The following is a 20,977-nucleotide window of genomic DNA, read 5'->3' as shown; positions in this document are numbered from 1 at the left end:
TCCCAGTAAAAGCATCAGGAATACTTTTAATCATAGGAAATTTATTCATAGGAAATTGGTTCAATATTCTGAGTCATAGGAAATTGCAACTTGGAAGCTGTAAAAAAAATACAGCTCTGAAGCTTTGAAAAAAAATAGCTCAGTATCAGTAATTTTATATAGCTCAATCCAATCAAAACTTTTTCTTGTTGTCAATAGAAATCCAAATAATATTTTTTTTCTCCCTAATTCAACAACACATGAGGCTGGCCTGGCATTTCCACAACGTGAAACAAGATGACGGGGTTTATGTCATCAGGAAATTTATTGCCTGAAAATACAAAGAAAACCCGCCCAAAGAAGTTTTGCAGACCAAGTATCTGAAAGGAAAGCACTGCCCCTTGTTCCTTTGTGCTTGCTGAGACAATTGAGATATTGTTATTGGATGCAGTTGCACGCTCCAAACCCTGGCACTTCTCTCTTCTCCAGCATCTCTGAAGAAATTTTAACAGAGCTTTAAACCTTGATCTCACTTCCTTAACCTATTTGTATTTCCCAGTGATGGAAAATAGTCAAAACAAACAACTATACAAGCACCGCCTCCAAAAACCATGATAACAAAAAACGGAAACAAACTGAAACCCTTTGACCGAAAAGGCAAAAGGCAAAGCAGAACAAAACAAAACCGAGATACTTATCTATATGGTGCAGTCTACCTAAATTCAAAATCTGTTTCTTTTGTGGCTCATACGGATTCTTTGTTGAAGTACTTTCAGTGCAAAGCTGAACCAAACGAAAGTGGAGTAAATGCTCACGACCATTATTTCCCATGAAATTACTGCTGGCTTCAAAGCTTTTACCACCTCACCTTTCTGGAGAAATTGAATTCTAATAGTGTCACATCGCAGGACCTCTCGTGCCGTTTCTGGAATCTGAAATTGACCTGGACATCTGGTAAGGCATTGTTATGATTTTCTCTGTTTTGTGGAATGTTCTGAAGCTTTACCCTCACTATGAAGATACTTGTAGAGGGATGAAGCCCACGGATGTTTCCGGCCTTGCTTTTGAGTTCATGAAATGACCAAGATCTGGCAGCCATAGAGTTATAAGGCTTTTCTCATTTTCATGCACTTTTGCAAATTCTTCAGTAGTTTGTTCATAGCATTCTGGGTGTAGTTCACAGCTCATACTTAGGGACCATATGACACCCTCCCTCCTTTAAAATTGCCTGCAAAGAGCATGGATTTGGGAGTGAGATAGATTAACATGACTTAATGCATAATATTATTCAAGACAGCATCATGAGGATTAGATGAAAACACTTCTACAACTTTTACTTTATTTGTTTAATTTTTAAAAATGTTTTCTATTTATTTTTGAAGAGGAGGGGTAGAGAGAGAAGGAGACACAGAATCTGAAGCAGGCTTCAGGCTCTGAGCTGTCAGCACACAGCCCAATGCAGGGCTCAAACTCACCAACTGCGAGATCGTGACCTGAGCCCAAGTTGGATGCTTCATCCACTGAGCCACCCAGGTGCCCTGCTTCTGTAACTTTTAAGTGCAAGGTTTTGAGGCCTAATTAGACATTCAATACGTGTTCATTTTCTTCCTCATCTCCGTTAGGTGTCCTCTACCCTCCACGACGGGCCACTGGTGTCTCTAGTTGCCGGCCGTGTAGAGTATCATCTTTTCTTTTCTCAGTACTTACATCTGGATTCTGTGCTCTGTTCCATAGGTGTAACAAAAGCTCCCTGGCTTTTCTTCAGCTTTCTGTTTCTTGGGGAAATCTTCTGGAACCTTTCAAGTTTAGCTTGGTTTCAAGTGGCACCATTCTTAACCGCTGGCACAACTGTTGGCATGTAGGGTTTCTTTAAAAAACCAGCTGCCAAGACCATGATTTTCTTCTATTTAGCCAAGAAACTTCATTAGTTTTATTTAGAACTGAGCCTCCCATGAAATGTGAAAATTACCCAAGAGAATGTGGAAGTTACCCAAGAAAAGAGGCTTGTGAAACTCTATTAAATTATACTTCGGATCCTTCATGAAGCAAGGTTAATCACTGGCCCCACAGTAAACTTCATCTTAGGGTGATATTATACAAGTCTTCTGGATAGTCCTTAGAGGATATGGGTGAGAAGTGACCAGTCTGGGTCTCCCTCTGATACATACCTACATACATCCAAAAAGTCTAGCAGCAGTCAAAAAATTTTTTTTTGCCTACTCATTAAATAAACATTTATATAATACCTACTACTATTGTTCAGCTCGTGACAAACACTGAAGATTCAATAATAAATATGGTTTAAATTTTTCTTTAATGTTTATTTATTTTTGAGACAGAGAGAGACAGAGCAGGGTAGGGACAGAGAGAGAGGGAGACACAGAATCTGAAGCAGGCTTCAGGCTCTGAGCTACAACTCGTGTCAGTACAGAGCCCAACACGGGGTTAGAATCCATGAACTGTGAGATCATGACCTGAGCCGAAGTCGGACTCTTTTTTTTTTTTTTCAACGTTTTTATTTTATTTTTGGGACAGAGAGAGACAGAGCATGAGCGGGGGAGGGGCAGAGAGAGAGGGAGACACAGAATCGGAAACAGGCTCCAGGCTCCAAGCCATCAGCCCAGAGCCTGACGCGGGGCTCAAACTCACGGACCGCGAGATCGTGACCTGGCTGAAGTCGGACGCTTAACCGACTGCGCCACCCAGGCGCCCCCGAAGTCGGACTCTTAACCGACTGAGCCACCCAGGTGCCCTAAATATGGTTTAGATTAATAAATTTATTTCTTGTCTCAGACAAAAATAAACTAACAAATAACTCTCACCATATGAAGAGGAGTATTCTAATTATTGTGCATCATATCTCTGATAATATATAATACAACAAGCCTCTGAAGTGGGTGAGTACTATAATTATCTCCATTTTACAGATGAGGAAACTGAGACAGAGAGGCTAAGCAACTGACTCTAGGTGACACAGCTAGTACGTGGAAGAGCCAGAATTTGAACCTTGGCTATCAGACAGTTTTTGTTTTTGTTTTTGTTTTTTTAAGTTTCATTTATTTAATTTGAGAGAGATAGAGAAAGCATGAACAGGGGAGGGGCAGAGAGAGGGAGAAAGAGAATTTCAAGCAGCCTCCATCTTGTCAGCACAGAGCCCGATGCGGGGCTCAAACTCAAGAACCTTGAGATCATGACCTGAGCAGAAATCGAGTTGGATGCTTACCTGACTGAGCCACCCAGGTGCCCGTTGCTATAGGACTGTTAATGTCCTGCCACATGGTCCCTTGGCTTACTTCTGAATTCATCTGTGGGAGAAGTAGTAAGTTTCCACATGCTCAGAGCTTCCCACCACAGGCCCCTGGTTTGTATACTTGTCAGCCTGAGAGCTTTCTCTGATTATTGTTTGGGGGCTTGCTCAGCGTTTGCAGGGTAAAGCTTAAAGGTGCCAGGTCTTTAATGCCTCCAGAGAAAACTCTCTGTGGGCGTTGGGTATGGTGGGTAAAATACCTTGTCCCTCATCTCTTGGAGACATGCTCCTTAAAGTTCTGAGACATGTTCCTTAAAGTTCCTCAGACGGTTTTGAATGGTATGGCGCTCCCAAGGCTCTCAAGGGTGACCTGCTCATTGGCATGTTTGATCTCTTTGATCTCTTTTTCCCCCTTTCTTTCTCCACTCCTTCATCTGTGCTTACTGGGATCACCTCTCAAAACAAGTACCTGCACCCAAAACTTCACCTCAAAATTTGCTTTTAAAGCCACCCAAACTGGGGCAGATACAACTCTCAACATAATATACTGCCTCTCTACAACCTCTGGTTCCTTAGTCTGCTTGGTCTCTGCTCAGAAAGGCCTGCCTTCACCATCTAAATTAAAATATTTATTTGTTAGGTTACAGGCTTAGCTGCCAAAACAAAGAGACCCAATACTGAGATTAAAAAAAAAATGAATTGCACTTATCTCTTGCATAGCATTCCAGAAATAGACAGGGAGTCACCTCCCCTTCCAAACATCTATATTCAGGAACATAGATTCCTTCCATTTGGACGCTCTACCATTCCCTAGAGTCCCTGTTCAGGCTGGTTCACATTTCCACCAAGAAGGGGAAAGGAAAGAAAGGTATCCTTTATTAAGTATGTATCTTAGAATCTGTACACATTGCTTCTCTTCACATTCCATTGGTTAAGACATTGTCAGATGGCCTAACTATGAAGGAGGCTGAGGAATATAGTTTTACTCAGGTAGCCATGTTTCCTTGTATCATTCAGGAAAATGGATATTGAGGATAATTAAGAGGTTTTTTTTTTAATTTTTTTTTAACGTTTTATTTATTTTTGAGACAGAGAGAGACAGAGCATGAACGGGGGAGGGGCAGAGAGAGAGGGAGACACAGAATCGGAAGCAGGCTCCAGGCTCTGAGCCATCAGCCCAGAGCCTGACGCAGGGCTCGAACTCACGGACCGCGAGATCGTGACCTGAGCTGAAGTCGGCCGCTTAACCGACTGAGCCACCCAGGTGCCCCAGAGGATAATTAAGAGTTTTAAGCAAAAATAGCATCAACCCAAACAGCATTTATATATTCTTCTTCCTGCTTTATTTCCCATCAGTTCACATATCACTATTTGATGACTGATATATTTCTCATATGTCTCCCCCACTAATGTATAAATGCCTTGAGGGAGAGGCTTTGTGAGTTTTGCCCACCTATAAATCCAGGCTCCAGCATGGTGCCAGAAGTCTGAAATCACTAGGGCTATACTACCTCTGAGGAATCAAGGCGACAACTTGTTTCTTCAGCTTTTGGCTGACCTGGCTTTCTGGGCTTGTGACCACATCACTGCAGTTTCCAACTCTGTCTTCACATCACACCCTTTCTTTATATCTGTATCTTGCCCTCTTTTGTCTGCTTCAAATACCCCTCTGCCTTTTATCTGATAAGGAAACTTATCAGTGGATTTGGGCTCACCCAGTAACTCAGGATTATCTCAAGACCTTTAATTGAATCATGGTTGAAAAGGCCCTTTTTCTGAAAAAGGTAACATTCATAGTTTCTACAGTTTTTCTGTAAATATTTCCTTTTTGAACTAGGGTAGGGGGTCTGGGCGTGTGGTACATTTTGCAGCCTACCACTCCCTTCTCTGGCCCCAAAGGTTCATATCCATCACACATGGGAAATACAGCCACTCCATCCCAACATCCCCCAAAGACTCCATGTATGAGAGCATCAACTCAAGTTCAAAATCTCGTCTAGCTCTCATCAACCCCCTAATCCCAAATACCATCATCTAATCAGATACAAATAAGACTCTGGGGATCTACCCGAGAGCAGAATCTCTCTTCATTTCTGGACCTGTAAAACTAGAAAGTGAACTGTCTGCTTCTAAAATACGATGATGAAACAAGCATAGGGGAAAACAAACAAGCACAGATTCTGTAGACCAATAATGCATCTCTGTGTCAGATTAAATCTTGAGGCCACCTTGTTGTAGACCTTTGCTGGGGGAGGATGGCAGAGTTCCTCCAGGGAGAAATGTATATACATTTGGTGGTGGTAGGGTGGAGATCTTGAGACATTTAGTTAGGGAAAGAAGATGAAAGAGATGGAGTTATTGAAAAACAGTCCTGTAATTTTTCTATAAATTTCAATAGATAGCTGTATAGAAAAAAAAGTATTATTGTTTATTATTTTAGCCCATCCTGCTAATTTTAATCTTTTTATCTATGCCTATCTATATTTATCTACCCTTCTGTTGATTGAAATTTATAGAAAAATTGAAAGTATGGTGCAAAGAACAATTTCATTTTTCCTGAAGCATTTGAGAGTAGGTGGCCAAATACGTGCCTCCATCACCCCTAATATTTTAGCATTTCCTACAAACCAGAATATACTTCAATGTAACTTCAATACAAACAGAACCAAGAGATAGATTTTGACACATTACTACATCTAATCAGATTCCATTCAAATATTGTCAGCGGTTCCCACAAGGTCCTTACCTCACACTCAAACTTCCCAATTGTCCCAGTGATGCCTTAGTAGCAAACATGCTTTCATCTGTTCACATTTAGTTGCCATGCTTCTTCACATTCCTGGAACAGTTTGTTGGTCTTTCTTTACCTTTCATGGCACTTTTGTGGATGACGGGCTATTATGTTATAGACTAGATATAGAAAGATATGTTTATATTTTCTAGAATTTTATGTGAATAGAATTATACATTATGTATTCTTTTATTTTTTGCCTGTCTTCTTTCACTCACCATGATGATTTTGAGATTTAACTGCCTCTGTAATTCATTATTTTGGGCGGGGGGTACTAAATGCCCGTAGTTGAAGGCATGATACCAATGAAAAAACTTAAGTAGATATTTTGGTATTTCTTTTTTTTTTATTGTTGAGCTGTACTCTATTATATGGTTATACCACAATTTGTTTATCTACTCACCTTCTAGGGAATATTTGGGTTGTTTCCAGTTTTAAGCTATTACAAATAAGCTGCTGTGAAAATTTGTGTACACATCTTTGTATGAACATATGCTTTCATTTTTCTTGGGTAAATACCTAGGAGTGAAATGGCTTGGCCCTATTGACTTTTAAAAATGTGCTACCCATTTCCAAAAAACTATACCATTTTGCATTCCCACCAGAAGTGTGTAAGAGTTATGATTGCTTCACCACCTCACTGATACTTGAGTATGACCAGTATTTAAAGTTTTAGACATTGTAGTGAGTGTGCAGTATTATCTTTTTGTGGTTTTGATTTGCATCTCCTTAATGACTAATCATGTTGAGTATCTTTGCATGTACTCATTTGCCATCCATATATCTTCACTGATGAAGCATCTGTTCACATTTTTTTTTTCCATTTGGGATGTTTTATTCTTATTAAGTTGTAAGAATGCTGTATATATTCTAGACTCAAGTTCTCTCCCTAATTTTGAAGGAAATTGCTTCTAAAGTCCAAATTTTTCAAAAACTTTAAATGATTACTACTCTGCTTTGCTTTGTATTTAATAAAACCTTCACTAAACTGAAGTTCACTCAGAGTTTACTCTATGTTTTCTTCTAGGAATTTGGTAGGTTTTGCTCCTACACATAAGTATATGGTCCATTTTGATTGTTAAAAATATGACGTGAAGATTTAAAGTAAGAGTTGAGTGTGTATATATATATATATATATATATATATATATATATATATATACATATATATTGCAAAACTGTTTTAGCATCTTGACTGAAGAGGTTATACTTTCCACACTGAATTTTCTTGCATCATTGGTGAAAAACAATCAACCATGTATGTTTGCATCCATTTCTGGGCTCTTTATCTGTTCCATTGACTTCTACATCCATTTTTATGCCAAAAGCATAATTTTTCCTCAGTTGGGTAATAAATATCCTTCAACGTTACTACTTTGTTCTTCTGACATGTTTCCATCATTTGTTTTTTGAGCAATTCTTTAGTTTCTGGCACAAAAGGATATTCTGTGTTCATCTTGTATTACCTTAAGACCTAAAATTGGCCTTTCCTCCAACAAGCCCTATTTCCTATCTGTGGCGAATGGTATTTAAAAGCCAAGATCTGAGTGGGAGTCATGGACATTCATGACTATTAAGAGTATCACTAGTCCCATACCACTTAGTGGACAAGCTAGAGTATATATATGCATGCATTTGAACACACATATGCACACATAATATACACGTATACACATGATACATATATTTACATCCATATTTCTCCATTTTTATCTACCTATTGAAGACCACTATTTCACATTGATGCCACCAATTACAAAACAAGGTTAATTCTAATGTTTTTTCTTTCTATATTTGAACTGACTTCTGTTGCAATGCGGAAGCAGGATCCTCTTATCTTAAATATATTACTTATTTGATCAACCTCCCTTTATGCCATCACCATTGCCACCTTCCTTCTGCATAAATACCCTTCTTACCTTATTAGGCCTCTTGTGCCAGACTCTTTCTTATGTGAAATCCTGTTTTACATCCTGGGTTGTGATACTTTATGTTTGGCTGTTGTTGGGAAAGAATGCCCTCCTTACTGTGCTTGGACTCAGAACACTACTTCTCAGGGGACTCCCCTTCTTTCCTATCCCTGAAACCTGTGCAAATATTTACCTTCATCACCTACATTGAGTGGCTTTAAGATTGAACTGTTTTGGAAAGAAAAGGAAGAGAAGAAGAAGATGAGAAAGAAGAAAAATAAAAGAATGACTAGTGGGATTGGATAAAAAGTAATTACATTTTGTCTTTAAGTGAGTGATAATGCAGGGCGCCTGGGTGGCTCAGTTGGTTAAGCATCCAACTTCAGCTCAGGTCATGATCTCTTGGTTCGTGAGTTCAAGCCCTGCGTTGGGCTCTGTGCCGACAGCTCAGAGCCTGGAGCCTGCTTTGGGTTCTGTGTCTGCCCCTCTCCTGCTCATGCTCTGTCTCTCTCTGTCTCTCAAAAATAAATACATGTAAAAAAGAAATTAAGTGAGTGATAATGCAACTCTACTATTGATTTTATAGGAAAGACACAAATCACGTGTAAATAACACATTGATAAATGGTACTTTTACTTACATCGTATCTTTAAATTTAATTGACTTTTATGGAAGTCAAAGCTGCTACAGCTGCCATTTCACATATCCTCTCCCCTCTCCTGCTGGGGAAAAGACAAGGTGCATTCTTTAGTGTGATTCTACTTTTGAAACTCCAACTCAAGAGTATGGTTGAGGAAATTTAGGAGTGATATCTGACATTCAATTTTAAGTGACTGTGTTTTTTTTTTCTTGAATATTTGACAAAATTCCACCTTTTGAGATGATTTGATCAATAAATGAGATGACCTGCTTCAAAGCTTGGTCAGGGGACATAGAGAAGATGAATAGTTAGAGAGGACAGGCTACTGGGAGGGGAGGGATTACTGAACTAGCAACAGCAACTTGTATACAGATGAATCCGTATACACAGTCAGTAGAAGAAAATACCTGAGGTCAGAAATGAGCTATGGAGGTTAATGTTAACACAAAGGGCTGTGAAATTAAATTTCATTAGTTACCATGGCATATATGTAATTATTGAATTCCATGCAATTCAGTCAGTGATTCACATTTAATATTTCATTTCATATGATAAAAAGCCAATGAAGTAGTGAACTATATCCACTCTAGAGGGGAAAAAGCTTAGAGGTTTAAACAAAACAAAACAAAACAAAAAAGAAAACACTTACTTAAGATCACCAAATTGGTAGTTAAGAGAGCTAGGGTTGAAACTTTATATCAGGAACTCTTTTTTTTTATGTTTATTTATTTTGAGAGAGAGAGCGTGAGTGGAAGAGGGGCAGAGAGAGATGAGGACAGAGGATCCCAAGCCAGCTCTGTGATGACAGCAGCTAGTCCGATGTGGGGCTCAAACTCATGAACCATGAGATCATGACCTGAGCTGAGTCGGATGCTCAACCAACCGACTGAGCCACCCAGGCGCCCCTAGATCAGTAACCATTAACAAATATGGCTACAGTCATTTTAACCTATATCATCTTTGCAGTCAGTTTTTTCAGTAGCAAGAAAAGGCCTTCAAGGCCTTAAATTGATGTTAGATAAACATTCATACCTACAACAAGGATTAATCACAGATGACATTCTGTCTGCTGCATTTGGTGCAGTATATAAAAAGCTGCAATGGTTCAGGAGAGCTTTCTGAAGGAGGTATCCTAAGAGAAAACTCAGAGATGAGTATTTACATTAATCAGATGAAGGATAGAGAAAGGGTGGAAAAAGAAACACTTGTACTGATATAGAAACAAAAGAGGACATTCTGGAAACTGGCAAGGTCACTAATCATTGTTTTATAGAGAACAACAAGTATGATCAAAGGTGAAGGCAGAAAGGTAGTTAGTGGATAGATCCTAAGTGCCAGCAGACACCAAGCTAATTATCTTTTCAGTTATGCGTTCTTATTGAACTCTTTTCAGCTGGGAAGTAAAGAAATCAGATTAGTTTTCTAAAGATCGATCTCAGTGGTGTGGAGAATGGATCCCAGTGCACTGGTGAGAAAGTAAGCATGAGATAGAATAATCAGATAAGTGATATTGAACAGATCCATTTGAGAAATAATAAAGGACTCGAGCAAAGGAGTAGCAGTGAGCAGAATATGTAGGTTATGGAATCCAGAAATATTTAGGCACTAGCATTTATAGGATTTGTTCAGTGTCAGGTGTCTATGTGTCGTGCCATTCAGATAGAGCCTTCCAGTACTCAGGTAGATGTATGGGTCTCAGCTTAGGACATATATCTGACCTGGGAAACTAGATGTGGGAATGGTAAGTGGACAAGAGTGTCGCTGAAACCATGGGGCCAGATGCTATCAAGTAGAGCAAAATGTACAATGGAGAAAATAGAAAGCCAAGGACAGAACCCTGGCAAGACAAAGGCACAGATACAAGAGGAGAAGGCCACAAAGGAGATGGAAAACTTGAAGCCAGAAGGATAGGAGGGCAGCCAGGAGATAGAATCATCGAAGAAAAAAAGAGGAAACTATTACATTTAAAGTCTTAAATAATTAGGGGCGCCCGGGTGGCTCAGTCGTTTGGGAGTCCGACTTCGGCTCATGTCATGATCTCATGGTGCGTGGGTTTGAGTCCTGCATCAGGCTCTGTGCTGACAGCTCGGAGCCTGGAGCCTGCTTTGAATTCTGTGTCTCCCTCTCTCTCTGCCCTTCCCTACTCACACTCTCTCTGTGTCTCTCAAAAATAAATAAACATTGAAAAAAATTTTTAAAAAGTCTTAAATAATTAAATCTAAGGAGGCATGTTATCAAACTGCACAAAATGGCATATGTTGCAGACATTTAGTGATAGGCCAAGCATCATAAGAAGCAGTATTACTCATAGAAGCTTGCAAGGCATTATTTTTATGTACATAGATGTATGTAATATAGAGCTAATTTATGCTTCAGATGTGATATAGGCTGAAAATCTCTAATGTATTTAGATGGAACTTAGGTAAATTTCTGGATTTATGAATTCATCTATTCATTTATCTATTTGACCAATATTGATTGTGCACAGAGCACTGAGCTGGAATATTTGATAATCTCTTTTCTATGAAACCCTGAAAGAAATTCTGGTGGCATTTATTTCTTCTCCTAGAGTAGAGGTATCTCTTTGTCCCAGAGTAGATTGTGTTTTTTTTTCTCTTTATTCAAAATTATTTTGAGAGTGGAGGGAGGGTCAGAGAGAGAGAGGGAGAGAGCATCCCAAGCAGGCTTTGTGCTGTCAGCGCTAAGCGCAACATGGGACTCCATCTCACAAACTGTGAGACCATGACCTGAGCCAAAATCAAGAGTTGGATGTCTAACTGACTGAGCCACCCAGGTGCCCCAGATTGTGATTTCTTAAGAACAGGTGCTATGACTCAACCGTCTGGAAAATGGAAATTAGAATGAAGTCTTGCACATAATAGAAGTACAGATAATATTTAGTGACGGGATGAAGCATGAGAGTGGGAATAGAGGATTTTGTGACTGATTATATCCATCAAGAAAATGTTCCTTGGCACTGCTGTCAGAGAGCATTTCTCACTAAATGGTCTGACTCAGAACAACTTTCCATACGCTGCTTTGGAGAGATGGTGTAAAGTAATGGATAAGGACTATGCTCCTGGGCAATATGGTAAATATGTATTACAACTTTGGTAAATGTGTATTACAACAAATATGTATTACATCCTTTCTTGTGTAATGAGATTGTGTTTGCTATTTATTTAAGATTGGTTCTTAACACTTGTATGACTACTGAGCTATTTTTAATTTCTCTCTAAAATTTCTTACAATTCTTGTTTCATTTTCCATATGTTTTCCCCATGGCCCTGTGAAGGTTGGGGGGCATTGGGTCCATTCGGTCATTCTGGCTATCACTATGTCAACATAAATGTCGGTGTATGTCTCAAAGATGATGTGGTCTGTTCAGAATATGCTTTCGACCTTTATCCCATCCAACCAACAAAAATTTGTTGCCATTACTTTCTACCTAACTAATCCATCACACCAGTTTTGGCTACTTAAGTTATTCCTGGTTATATTCTAAAAACAGTATCTCATCTTGCCTTCCCACTCTTTAAGAATGTTAATATACTTTAAGCTATACTCTTTAGACTAAATTAGTCTGTGTTAAGATTTTACTTTTGATTTCCTTTGAATTACTATCCTTGACCTTTTAATTACGGTAATTACTCTTCTGAAGTTACAATAAATAATCTATATTATTTCAATATTTGGATATCAAGATCTGAATACCTAATTTCATGTAGTTTTCCAAGTGGCATAAGAAAATGCATTACTATTTGCAAAAGTCATAGAGATTTTAAAGCAAATTTTCTAAGTAGACTCTCTTAATAAGTTAGTTGATAGAAAAGTATTTTTCTTTTTGAAGAAATTCTGTCATTTGTGAAGTCCTCTGTATTATATAGGCTGTGGGTGAGACTTCTATTGTATTAGGTTCCTTTTAGTTCCAAAAGGCCAGGCATACTTCTTTTGAATTTTACAAGAAATAACTAAGAAGAAGACATTTTTCTCCCTTTCATTTGCATTCACCCAACATCACAGATATGTATAACTGTAGCCACATATCATGTAATACATTTAAGGCACCTTGCTGGGTATTGTGGGTGAAACTGGGGTGAATTGTTCACAGTTCCTGCCCTGCAGCTATGCACTTTAGTGTGGGAGACAGATCCTTTAAGAAGTATCTCTAATTCATAAAAGAAAAAGAAGCTGTTATAATGGAGATACAATATATAATAGAGATATGCAAGAGTCCTAGACAGAGAGTTTTCAATATTGCCTGACTTCATGGTAGAGATGAGATCTGAGTTGGCCCAAATGAATGAAAAAAGGAAGGACCTTCTAGGTAGTGATAAAGGCTTGAGCAAAGATATGGAGACAGAAAAATAAACGTTGTTTAGAGAAACAATGATTAATCTCTTGTGTTTGGAACATGTGTTTAACATATGTCTCAAGAATAGTTCAAGATGAGATGAATAAATTTGTGGAAAATTCAAATGCCTGGCTGTCAAGTTTTGACCCTGTTAGAAAGGGACACTCAGAACAATACTAAGGAAAGATGTAGTATTTCCTTTTTCTTTTCTCCACAGTATTTATAAATGAAATGATGGTAATATATTTTGATGTATCTATTCATATGATGTTTCTTTTTAATATATTATCCTTTATATTGCTTTACTCTGCCTTGAGGAAGATTAGCATTACTACATCAGAGAATAAAACAAGAAAAGAGTGAGAGAACATCAGTACTAAGTTTTGCATTGCAAATTGTGTTTTTTATTCTTAGCAAGACAACAGCCTTAAAATTTTAGTATTGCTGCAATATAAAGGGAATTTCCAAATCTCTATAGCTTCCACAGAGGGATCTGGAGCCAGAGGTCTGACTAGATCTTTTGCTCCTTCCCTGGTGTGTGGAATATCCGGATTCTGTTTTGAGGCTAAGCCCTTCAGAAGAAGCAAGATGTGATGCAGAAAAGAAGGGGAAGTAGGGAGCCCAAGCTATAAGCTCTGTCAGACTGTGGAGAGAGATGACAAAATCTGATGAGAGTATAAAAGAACATCTATGGCTAAGAGATATTTTCCTGAAAACATTGTGCTTTTGAACATCCTTCTTTGTAACCTCTGCCAACCTTAGAAAGTTCATTTATTTGTCTCCAAAAAGCATGAGGGAAGAGAGGGCATCCAGAAGCCTTAACTGAGAAAGACAGAATCAACCAGAAGAGATAGTTTAATAGGGAAGAAATGAGATATTACAGTTCAGGAATTGAAAAAAGTGTTTTGTTTTCTCATTTACCAAAGAGATGAAGATCTCAAAGGAAAATCAGATCAGTCATAGAAAACAAAATTACATTTGCTTTAAATATCTGAATGTTGTTATTGTTTTCCTATTTAACAAAGTGCTTCATCCATTTATGAATCATTATTTGTTTCTCTTAATTAAACCACGACAATTGTATAATAAAGGACTAAAACATTTCACACTGGTTTGCCAAGCCTTATAGCAACTTGGTTCTCTCACTTGCTGGCTGTATCACTGGTCAGAACAAGCAGTTCATGACCTAAGATGAAAGGTGTGTGGAGAGTCTTAGGTCCCCCAGGAGGAAGGTAGCAGAGAAGCTGATAGACAAGGAAGAGAATAGAGGAGGCTGAAAGTATCATGTCTGGAAAAGAGAAGACTTATGATCCCATGACTCTGCAGTCCAGATTATCTAGACTTAGTGATCACCCTTCTAAGGCAGGTATTATTACTTTGGTGCACATAAGGCCATATTAAATTTATTAACACTTTCTGGGATTAATTTTTTACTTAGTTGACTTTACAAAACAAATTTATATGCACTTTTCCTCCCCCGCCCCACATTGCCATTGATCCTTTGGTCCCTAAACTAACTGCTGTATTATCTGGTAAGGTGTTAGATTTGGTAATATTATCTGATATTAACAGAAGTGCCGTATTGGTTCAAGTTACTGCAGAAGATGAAGAAATGTGGATTTGGCATTTTGTGGTAATATTGTCTTGTTAAACAGAACATGCATGTAATAAAATAAAAAAAGCTTTTTATCTTCATAAGGTCCCAGTAATTCATTTTTGCTTTTAATTCCCTTACCTTTGGGGATGTGTCGAGTAAGAGATTGCTACGGCTGAGGTCAGAGAGGTCTTTTCCTGCTTTCTCCTCTAGGGTTTTGATGGTTTCCTGTCTCACATTCAGGTCCTTTATCCATTTTGACTTTATTTTTGTGAATGGTGTGAGAAAGTGGTCTAGTTTCAACCTTCTGCATGTTGCTGTCCAGTTCTCCCAGCACCATTTGTTAAAGAGACTGTCTTTTTTCCATTGGATGTTCTTTCCTGCTTTGTCAAAGATGAGTTGGCCATACGTTTGTGGGTCTAGTTCTGGGGTTTCTATTCTATTCCATTGGTCTATGTGTCTGTTTTTGTGCCAATACCATGCTGTCTTGATGATGACAGCTTTGTAGTAGAGGCTAAAGTCTGGGATTGTGATGCCTCCTGCTTTGGTCTTCTTCTTCAAAATTACTTTGGCTATTCGGGGCCTTTTTTGGTTCCATATGAATTTTAGGATTGCTTGTTCTAGTTTCGAGAAGAATGCTGGTGCAATTTTGATTGGGATTGCATTGAATGTGTAGATAGCTTTGGGTAGTATTGACATTTTGACAATATTTATTCTTCCAATCCATGAGCAGGGAATGTCTTTCCATTTCTTTATATCTTCTTCAATTACCTGCATAAGCTTTCTATAGTTTTCAGCATACAGATCTTTTACATCTTTGGTTAGATTTATCCCTAGGTATTTTACGCTTCTTGGTGCAATTGTGAATGGGATCAGTTTCTTTATTTGTCTTTCTGTTGCTTCATTGTTAGTGTATAAGAATGCAACTGATTTCTGTACATTGATTTTGTATCCTGCAACTTTGCTGAATTCATGTATCAGTTCTAGCAGACTTTTGGTGGAGTCTGTCGGATTTTCCATGTATAATATTATGTCATCGGCAAAAAGCGAAAGCTTGACTTCATCTTTGCCAATTTTGATGCCTTTGATTTCCTTTTGTTGTCTGATTGCTGATGCTAGAACTTCCAGCACTATGTTAAACAACAGCGGTGAGAGTGGGCATCCCTGTCGTGTTCCTGATCTCAGGGAAAAAGCTCTCAGTTTTTCCCCGTTGAGGATGATGTTAGCTGTGGGCTTTTCATAAATGGCTTTTATGATCTTTAAGTATGTTCCTTCTATCCCGACTTTCTCCAGGGTTTTTATTAAGAAAGGGTGCTGGATTTTGTCAAAGGCCTTTTCTGCATTGATTGACAGGATCATATGGTTCTTCTCTTTTTTTTTGTTAATGTGATGTATCACGTTGATCGATTTGCGAATGTTGAACCAGCCCTGCATCCCAGGAATGAATCCCACTTGATCATGGTGAATAATTCTTTTTATATGCTGTTGAACTCGATTTGCTAGTATCTTATTGAGAATTTTTGCATCCATATTCATCAGAGATATTGGCCTGTAGTTCTCTTTTTTTACTGGGTCTCTGTCTGGTTTAGGAATCAAAGTAATACTGGCTTCATAGAATGAGTCTGGAAGTTTTCCTTCCCTTTCTATTTCTTGGAATAGCTTGAGAAGGATAGGTATTATCTCTGCTTTAAACGTCTGGTAGAACTCCCCTGGGAAGCCATCTGGTCCTGGACTCTTATTTGTTGGGAGATTTTTGATAACCGATTCAATTTCTTCGCTGGTTATGGGTCTGTTCAAGCTTTCTATTTCCTCCTGATTGAGTTTTGGAAGAGTGTGGGTGTTTAGGAATTTGTCCATTTCTTCCAGGTTGTCCAATTTGTTGGCATATAATTTTTCATAGTATTCCCTGATAATTGTTTGTATCTCTGAGGGATTGGTTGTAATAATTCCATTTTCATTCATGATTTTATCTATTTGGGTCATCTCCCTTTTCTTTTTGAGAAGCCTGGCTAGAGGTTTGTCAATTTTGTTTATTTTTTCAAAAAACCAACTCTTGGTTTCGTTGATCTGCTCTACAGTTTTTTTAGATTCTATATTGTTTATTTATTCTCTGATCTTTATTATTTCTCTTCATCTGCTGGGTTTAGGCTGCCTTTGCTGTTCTGCTTCTATTTCCTTTAGGTGTGCTGTTAGATTTTGTATTTGGGATTTTTCTTGTTTCTTGAGATAGGCCTGGATTGCGATGTATTTTCCTCTCAGGACTGCCTTCCCTGCATCCCAAAGCGTTTGGATTGTTGTATTTTCATTTTCATTTGTTTCCATATATTTTTTTAATTTCTCTCTAATTGCCTGGTTGAGCCACTCATTCGTTAGTAGGGTGTTCTTTAACCTCCATGCTTTTGGAGGTTTTCCAGACTTTTTCCTGTGGTTGATTTCAAGCTTCATAGCATTGTGGTCTGAAAGTATGCATGGTATAATTTCAATTCTTGTAAACTTATGAAGGGCTGTTTTTTGACCCAGTATATGATCTATCTTGGAGAATGTTCCATGTGCACTCGAGAAGAAAGTATATTCTGTTGCTTTGGGATGCAGAGTTCTAAATATATCTGTCAAGTCCATCTGATCCAATGTATCATTCAGGGCCCTTGTTTCTTTATTGACTGTGTGTCTAGATGATCTATCCATTTCTGTAAGTGGGGTGTTAAAGTCCCCTGCAATGACCACATTCTTATCAATAAGGTTGCTTATGTTTATGAGTAATTGTTTTATATATCTGGGGGCTCCGGTATTTGGCGCATAGACATTTATAATTGTTAGCTCTTCCTGATGGATAGACCCTGTAATGATTATATAATGCCCTTCTTCATCTCTTGTTACAGCCTTTAATTTAAAGTCTAGTTTGTCTGATATAAGTATGGCTACTCCAGCTTTCTTTTGGCTTCCAGTGGCATGATAAATAGTTCTCCATCCCCTCACTCTCCATCTAAAGGTGTCCTCAGATCTAAAATGAGTCTCTTGTAGACAACAAATAGATGGGTCTTGTTTTTTTATCCATTCTGATACCCTATGTCTTTTGGTTGGCGCATTTAATCCATTTACATTCAGTGTTATTATAGAAAGATACGGGTTTAGAGTCATTGTGATGTCTGTATGTTTTATGCTTGTAGTGATGTCTCTGGTACTTAGTCTCACAGGATCCCCCTTAGGATCTCTTGTAGGGCTGGTTTAGTGGTGACAAATTCCTTCAGTTTTTGTTTGTTTGGGAAGACCTTTATCTCTCCTTCTATTCTAAATGACAGACTTGCTGGATAAAGGATTCTCGGCTGCATATTTTTTCTGTTTAGCACACTGAAGATATCGTGCCAAGCCTTTCTGGCCTGCCAAGTTTCAAAGGAGAGATCAGTCACGAGTCTTATAGGTCTCCCTTTATATGTGAGGGCACGTTTATCCCTTGCTGCTTTCAGAATTTTCTCTTTATCCTTGTATTTTGCCAGTTTCACTATGATATGTCGTGCAGAAGATAGATTCAAGTTACGTCTGAAGGGAGTTCTCTGTGCCTCTTGGATTTCAATGCCTTTTTCCTTCCCCAGTTCAGGGAAGTTCTCAGCTATAATTTCTTCAAGTACCCCTTCAGCACCTTTCCCTCTCTCTTCCTCCTCTGGGATACCAATTATGCGTATATTATTTCTTTTTAGTGTATCACTTAGTTCTCTAATTTTCCCCTCATACTCCTGGATTTTTTTATCTCTCTTTCTTTCAGCTTCCTCTTTCTCCATAACTTTATCTTCTAGTTCACCTATTCTCTCCTCTGCCTCTTCAATCCGAGCCGTCGTGGTTTCCATTTTGTTTTGCATTTCGTTTAAAGCGTTTTTCAGCTCCTCGTGACTGCTCCTTAGTCCCTTGATCTCTGTAGCAAGAGATTCTCTGCTGTCCTGTATACTGTTTTCAAGCCCAGCGATTAATTTTATGACTATTATTCTAAATTCACTTTCTGTTATATTATTTAAATCCTTTTTGATCAGTTCATTAGCTGTTGTTATTTCCTGGAGATTCTTCTGAGGGGAATTCTTCCGTTTGGTCATTTTGGATAGTCCCTGGAGTGGTGAGGACCCGCAGGGCACTTCCCCCGTGCTGTGGTGTATAACTGGAGTTGGTGGGTGGGGCCGCAGTCCGACCTGATGTCTGCCCCCAGCCCACCGCTCCGGCCACAGTCAGACTGGTGTGTGCCTTCTCTTCCCCTCTCCTAGGGGCGGGATTCACTGTGGGGTGGCGTGGCCCGTCTGGGCTACTTGCACACTGCCAGGCTTGTGGTGCTGGGGATCTGGCGTATTAGCTGGGGTGGGTAGGCAAGGTGCACGGGGGCAGGAGGGGCAGGCTTAGCTCACTTCTCCTTAGGTGATCCACTTCAGGAGGGGCCCTGTGGCAGCAGCAGGGAGTCAGATCCACTGCCGGAGGTTTGGCTCCGCAGAAGCACAGAGTTGGGTGTTTGCGCGGAGCGAGCAAGTTCCCTGGCAGGAACTGGTTCCCTTTGGGATTGTGGCTGGGGGATGGGTGAGGGAGATGGCGCTGGTGAGCGCCTTTGTTTCCCACCAAACTGAGCTCTGTTGTCCGAGGGCTCAGCAGCTCTCCCTCCCTTTGTCCTCCAGCCTTCCCGCTTTCCGAGCAGAGCTGTTAACTTATGACCTCCCAGACGCTAAGTCGCTAAGTCGCGCTTGCTGTCGGAACACAGTCCGTCCGGCCCCTCCGCTTTTGCCAGCCCGACTCGGGGGCTCTGCTTGGCCAGCGAGCTGCCCCTCCGCCCCGGCTCCCTCCCGCCAGTCCGTGGAGCGCGCACCGCCTCGCCGCCCTTCCTACCCTCTTCCGTGGGCCTCTCATCTGCGCTTGGCTCTGGAGACTCCGTTCTGCTAATCCTCTGGCGGTTTTCTGGGTTATTTAGGCAGGTGTAGGTGGAATCTAAGTGATCAGCAGGACGCGCGGTGAGCCCAGCGTCCTCCTACGCCGCCATCTTCTGGAACTCCTCTATATAGTTTATTATATGTAAGTTATACTTCAATGAAGTTAATTTTTTAAAAATAAAATAATATAGTAAGCATAATAATTTTGCCAAGCAGTGCTTACCTAGGTTTGAATTCTTGCTGGGCTGCTCACAAACTGATTGACCACTCACAGGGGTAAATGATGACCCCTCTGAACCTGTTTCTTTATCAAGTAAGAATAGCAGAAATATCTATTCCCTAGGATCAATATTAAGAAAATGTGGTAATATATATAAAGCACGTAGGAAAAAAAAAGCACATAGGAAGAGGTTCAGGAATGCGTATCTTTACCTATACTTGTATAACCTAGTGAGAGCTAATAAAAACATTTTCATTAATAGACCTGAATAATGCAATCTCAATTATAAGAGACAGCTCTTTGCTAAAACACCTAAAATAAAAAAGAAATATGTGTGCTATTATTCTAGTTTTTTTCTAATACAAAAGTATTCTTTCCCTATATTTCATTATTTCAGGAGAAAATATATTCAGTTCTCCTGACAAAAACTGAGGGAAAAAAGGTTTTTAATATGCTTTTAGTAAGAAAGATAACTACAGTGTGCTCATAATGGTCGTATAGCTTTCTTTCATTGCTGGGGCTCTAAATTACACTACACCAATAATGTTATGCCAATAACAAAAACTATGAAGTTTGTTAGCTAATGTTTTTAAGAACCACTTCCTTTAAAAGTAAAAGATCTCAGTCTCTTGGCTCCGTAACCATTTTTGGAATGTTCTGGCTGAATTCTTTTAAATCAGCTTAATTTATGGCCCAAACTATCATGGTTACTTCAGTATGAAGTTAATTCATTTAAACACAGACTAGCTTCTGATTCTCTCTGAGATTTACATTGTAGCCAAAGATGGTATAAAATAGATTCACTCCCTCAGAATAAAATGATAAGAATTATTGCTCTTGGCCTCTCTATGACTGCTTCAGTCAACAAACGTGTTGGCCTTGTAAAATAATGACTAAAATGCTCACCATCTGAAAGCTAGGAAAGGAATGACTGTACCATAAAATATTTAAATGAAATTTGCCCAGAGACTGAGGAAAACCAGAGAAAAAGAAACTCCCTTATTTCTTATTTGTTTGTTTGCAATTTACATCTCACTTCTGCTTCCTTATGAAAAGAATTGGAAGACAAGACGTGTAGTCTTGCACACTATAGTCACTTTAAAAGGTTTGGAAAGAAAAAAAGAAATGGAATTGGGGGGTATTCAATTACTCTAATATATGCTAAAGTCTTTAATTCGCTGTTACTGAACAATGGAAAGGAGCTCATCTTTGTTGCACTGTAGTGAAATGTGAACTATAATTGGGAACCCATTTAATTACCGTTTGTACTCCAGCATACTGTTTTGTACTATAGTCCATGAATTTAGTGAAGTTTACGATATAGTAGGTAAGAGTGCATGTTCTAGG

The 20,977-nt window shown here is 39.1% G+C and overlaps 1 long non-coding RNA gene across 2 annotated transcripts in view; it reads left to right on the top strand.

Moving 5' to 3' along the window:
- The first annotated feature begins 260 nt into the window (after positions 1–260).
- LOC131512038 (uncharacterized) overlaps positions 261–20,977 on the top strand; it is a 52,604-nt gene continuing 31,887 nt past the window's right edge. The window contains exon 1 of one of the 2 annotated variants that reach the window (XR_009261884.1): positions 261–933. This is a non-coding gene — a long non-coding RNA (uncharacterized LOC131512038). The remainder of the gene's footprint in view (positions 934–20,977) is intronic. The other variant, XR_009261883.1, reaches the window with a different exon arrangement.

This window comes from Neofelis nebulosa, chromosome 5 (genome assembly GCF_028018385.1).
Source record: "Neofelis nebulosa isolate mNeoNeb1 chromosome 5, mNeoNeb1.pri, whole genome shotgun sequence".
Taxonomy (NCBI): domain Eukaryota; kingdom Metazoa; phylum Chordata; class Mammalia; order Carnivora; family Felidae; genus Neofelis; species Neofelis nebulosa.
The sequence above is the reverse complement of the archived record's forward strand: the minus strand, read 5'-3'. Positions and strand labels throughout refer to the sequence as shown.